We start from the raw sequence: 5737 nt of genomic DNA, 5'->3' as shown, positions 1-5737 counted from the left end.
CCCAGTGATTCACAAAATCTCTCGATCTCTAGCTCAAGTATTGCGGTCCTGGGGTGACAGGCTTAGAATCGCAATGTCACGCCGCTACCCGTACCAGTAAGAGTACGGTATTAAAACAATCATTCGCGGCGGAAACTATGAGAAAATGAACTCTTGAATAACAAATCAGACAACTGGGTCGTCTGTCTTGCAGTTGCATGCTTTGATGGGGCGCTCCTCCCATTACGTGAACCGATGGGAATGAAGAAGCCTAAATAACAGAACATTTGTTTGGTGAGATGGTTATTCGTCCATTCCAAACACCATTAACGCAAACGGTAAGGATAGCATCTGAGGTACTCAAGTAATTTTTTATATATACTTACCCTCCTCCTCCTCCCTCGATTGCTATGGAAAAATGATATGCAACGTCAGAACGGCATGCAGTAAATAGAGCACTGAATTGCGGCTTTATATACGACTGACGTCATCAAAACTGTTGCCGCTACTCATGTAATGCCCCATACCAAGGGCCTTTGAGGTATCAAATAAAAAAAAAGAGGAAAGGCTAGCTTTACGTCATACTAACGACGTCGTTCACAAGTACGCGACTCCTCGCGTTTAGTGTAGTAGAAATGTCATCTGCCTTAATTCCGAGCCGTGTTCTGGTGGTGTCGAGCTGTTTGACGGCGGATAACAGGAAATGATGAACTGAAACCTCATCCAATGAAAGCATATCATGTCTGGTTTCTGTTGACTGTATTTCTGTAGTTCAACAGCGCAAACACACACAGACCAAGGAGGAGACAAGACACACACACACACACACACTAGCGCTGGTGTGTGTGTCCTGTCTCCTTCTTGGTCTGTATGTGTTTGCGCTGTTGAACTACCATTATGAATCTACAGAAACATGCCCAATCTGCAGTTCTTCTACTGTTTTTCTGTGGTCGAGCGCAGTCGCCGCGATTGCTATCGATGAATTATGTTCCGCACATCATTGGATATTATCCGGACGGTGATTTTAGACCGGCATCATCCTAACAGAACGATTAGCGGTTTATGCCCATTTTTGAGGGTCGAGTGGAAAGCCACAGGTGAAGAAAATTGGATAATAAGTTCTAGAGCCACAGCTGCCTCTCTGGTGGAGACGCGAGTATTCGCCTCGCTAGTCTGAATATACTGGGGCGGAAAATGAGCATTCTATTAAAAAAATATAAAGAACGACAGCGTCCGTAGCTGCTCCAAGACATAGGCCGTTTACACAAATTTTTGTTTTTCTGTCTCGCTTTCGACTGTGGTTGAAGTAAATCCGAAAGGAACGCCAGAAACCAATATTTAGGCGTACTATAGGGTATGTTCATAGAAGGTTTCGGCCAAGCACTACACCAGGGGGGCCAAATGCTGTTCTGGTGAGGAAGTGCGCAGTCGGGTAACAAAGAGGGCTCAGCTTAAGTCAAGGACAACGCAGCAAGCTATAGAAAGAAAAATAAAAGGTGTAGCGTTAAGAAATCGGAAGCGGGCGGAGTGGGTGAGGGAAAAAAAACGTGCGTCAATGACATCCTAGTCGAAATCGAGAGGGAGAAATGGGCTGGCGCAGGGCATGTAGTGGGAAGGCAAGATAACCGCTGGTCATTAAGGTTGACAGAGGGGATTCCAAGTGACGGCAAACGTAGCAGGGGGCGGTAGAAAATTAGGTGGGCGGATGAGATTGAGATTAAGAAGTTTGCGGGGATACGGTGGCTGCAACTGGCAAAGGACAGGGTTAATTAGAGAGACATGAGAGAGGCCTGGAGCGCTGGAGGTTCGTGCTTTGTGTGGCGTATGCACTTGCGAAACACGCGAGTTTTGCACCGCAATCAACGCAGCGAGAGCGAACAGGGCGGTCCCACTGCCAGGCATGCACTGCGCACAATGTTTGTAGGCGTAGTGGCCGCCATTATGGTAGTCCCTCTTAATAACCGGCCACCACTTCACGCACTAACTAAACGATGTACAAATCTGACACACAAGTGCAAAATAACTTTTCGAACCGATTTCAGCGCTACTTGACAAAGCGGACTAGTTTTTATCTTCCTTTGAGAAAGTTCCTGACTCCCTTACACATAGCATAATTATGATGATGATTTGATGATAACGCTGAGGACATAAAGTGTGTTAGCCACAATCCGGAAGTCGGCTGTGAGCATCTTTCGTTAACGTTTCCAGTGCGCCGATTGGGATCAGTGAAACATTCCGCCAACAGGGCAGCCTTAGCCAATACGATTTGATTCTAAATCAGGGGCGCCGCGCCCCTAAAAAACCGTTCTTTGGGCATGCGTTGCCTGGGTTGAATCAGCTTATTGTTTAGATTCTTTGCACTTACTCGACATCTGGCTCCCCTCTGAAAAACAGAGTGAAATTATTTGTAGCGCTTCCAATAGCACTGGACATCACGGACAGTTTTAGTTTTCCGCAAATGCACTAAGGTAAAACGTCTTTCCGCGGCGTCTTTTAAAGACCAGGGCGTATTACCGACGTGTTCACTACGTGAAGAGTTCTCAATGGCGTTTTTTAAAGGATGGGCGCCGACTCTTGTTTGCAAAAGCAGAAAATTTCACCGCTCCCGTTTCTAATAGCATAGATGCGTAACCTCCCACCAGTTTTAAATCAAATGCAACCGCCGCCGGCCTTTGCATTGTAAAGCTTTATGCATCTATAAATGAAGAGTATTTACAGCACACCTCTTTCAATACCAACTTTTGCGCTACTGTTATCCCTGCAAAGTGCAGTGCGATTTCTGCCGGGTTAAGGTAGATAGACAGACGTGTCAGCTGATTTAACGGAGCCGACAGTTTCTTATAAAGAGCTCCAACAAATCGATGATGACTGAAGTAAGCATGTGCGCTTTATAGAGGCTTCCATGATTACGGCACACTTGTCAGGCGTCAGGATCGGTTTTTTTACTCCGAAGCGCTCTAACCTTACACTCACCTCTGTCGCCCTCGCTAGGAAAACAGCTGCCTCTATTGGGGCCAACCTTCTGGCATCAGAGGCTCTGCCGCACCGTTTTAAGGGCTGAATGTGTCGTGTTGGTTATAGAGAACGAGCAGCTGACATTGCCTTTTGTTTTGTAGGACGCGAAATTATAACAGCCGCAGATAGGCTAGCATTAGCCGTTTTTGCGGTCATTTGGTGCCTCCTTGAACCCCTATCTGTGCGCGTCGTTCGCATTTGGACCATTGGCAGACAAGCACGTTTTTGTGGACGAGCCTTTATGCGATATATGTCGCAGAGAGCTACGTAGACATAAACATCCTGCAAAAAGTTCCCCAGGAGAAGTACGGTTTTCGAAAACAACTTAAAACACAAATTTAAACGCATTGTTCTTCACCGAAACTCATAAGAGAAACATTTGGCAGTCAGCGGCAAACCTTTGTCCCGGTCTAAACGTTTGCTTCGCTTTTGGCAGGTGAGCTCTGCAAGCCAGGGGACAGTATCAGCCGGAAAGCGGCTCGTATCTTCAACGGCTATCACCTTCGCAACTGCTTCGGGTGACTGATCTGCGCATGCGGCTCAAGAAAGCTGTTGTTTCGACATCGCAAGCCATCCTTGCCTTCATTCGCTCTGGACCTGCCAAAGATGTCCCCCTGGCGCCGATCACCGACTATTTAAAGACCGTCAACTTCGTGGACCGTTGCAGTCAGCGGCAAACCTTTGTCCCGGTCTAAACGTTTGCTTCGCTTTTGGCAGGTGAGCTCTGCAAGCCAGGGGACAGTATCAGCCGGAAAGCGGCTCGTATCTTCAACGGCTATCACCTTCGCAACTGCTTCGGGTGACTGATCTGCGCATGCGGCTCAAGAAAGCTGTTGTTTCGACATCGCAAGCCATCCTTGCCTTCATTCGCTCTGGACCTGCCAAAGATGTCCCCCTGGCGCCGATCACCGACTATTTAAAGACCGTCAACTTCGTGGACCGTTGCAGTCAGCGGCAAACCTTTGTCCCGGTCTAAACGTTTGCTTCGCTTTTGGCAGGTGAGTGTTGGTTACACCTGTTGTAATTCATCATTTTTCGTGTTTTGCCGCTGACTGCACCATGTCTTCTTTGTGTACTTCTTGCTCAAAAGCCATACCGAAAGATGGGAAATTTATGACTTGCTGTGCCTGTGAGGGCGAATTTCACTTGGGGAAAAACTGCTCGTCAGTTACTGATAACGCCTACAAGAAGATGAGTACGGTAACACGTGAAACATGGAAGTGTCCTTCATGCAAGGATGATTCGGTGGCGCAACCTGACGTAGCATCCAACCCCGATGGTGGTTCGTTCTCGCAGCAACTGTCTGCTCTGAATGTGAAGCTGGATACTTTGACTACCACTGTATCAGCACTGATGGGGAAAATGGAAGAACTGTTGTTGGTCAAGGAAGCTAGTGAAAAGGTTGCTTCAGCAGTCGAGGACATACAGTCAGCTATTGACTTCCTTTCGTCACGGTATGACTCTGTGCTTGCTGGAGTGACCACTAATCAGGCTGAGCTTGCAGATCTTCGGTCACAAGTTCAATCACTGTCTTCAACAGTAGTTTCCCAGAAAGAAGTGATTGACAGGATGAGTGGAGAGATAAATGATCTCGAACAATACAGCAGACGATGTAACTTCGAGATTCACGGCCTTCCGGTCAAATCTGATGAAAACTTGCACACTTTCTTAAGTACCTTAGCAGGCAAACTAAACATTACCGATTTTCAACCAGCAGATATCTCAGCAGTCCATCGGCTACCGTCCAGAGGCGACTATATCCCACCGATCCTAGTACAGACTCAGTCGGTTTCTGTTAAGCAGAAATGGCTCGGAGCTCGGAAGGGCCTTCCTGATTTGGTGCAAGACGACCAGTCTCCTCGGCTGTTTTTTAACGATAACCTGTCTCGGGTTAATCGCGAGCTGTTCCGACTAGCAAGGTCTCAGGGCAAACAAAAGGGTTTTGAGTTCGTCTGGACCAAAAATGGGAAGGTCCTTGCAAAGCGGTCCGAAGGCGCACCTCTCATTCGCATCAACAAGTTTTCGGATCTTGAGAAACTAACATAACCATGTCTGATACAGGTTTCGTGAAGTGTTCCGATTTTTCTGAAGTCCGGAAGTTCTTTCAGTATCAAACAGGCAATTCATTTCAGTTTACTCATGTTAATATTCGCAGTATACGGAAACACTGGGACCATTTTTGTGCGTTAATTCACCCTTTTCACTTAAGTTTTGACGTCATTGCTCTCACGGAAGTGAACGCTTCGTCAGACGTGTTACTACAGTTCTCGCTGCCAGGCTACCAGTTATATTCTTACACTCGTTTACAAAGAATGGGAGGAGGAATCGCAGTTTTTGTTAAGGATTCTTGGTCCGTTTCTGAAATTAGTGTTCCTTTCACTCAAGCAGAAGTAGTTGCTCTCCGCCTAAGTACACCTTGGTTGTCGCTAGTTCTCACAATTTACCGCCCTCCGTGTTGTAACGGTCGAATCTTTTTAGCTGAGCTAGATTTTGCATTATCATCGTTCTCCCGCGAAGAACACGTGTGCATTATCGGTGATATGAATATCGATATTTTACGCCCCACTGTGTCAACGGTCGCAGATTATCTGGACACTTTATCAAAGTGGGGGCTAGCGACTACAATCCACAGCCCTACACGTGAGGAATACTTAGCTGGGCAGCTGGTCGCGTCTTGCATCGACCACATCAACGTGCGTTCTCAAAACCTGTCGGTGCGGTCTGCTGTGGTTGAGGTCAAGCT

The sequence above is a fragment of the Amblyomma mixtum genome, chromosome 4 (assembly GCF_055824585.1).
Source record: "Amblyomma mixtum isolate Tamu chromosome 4, ASM5582458v1, whole genome shotgun sequence".
NCBI lineage: Eukaryota > Metazoa > Arthropoda > Arachnida > Ixodida > Ixodidae > Amblyomma > Amblyomma mixtum.
This window is presented reverse-complemented; position numbering follows the sequence as displayed.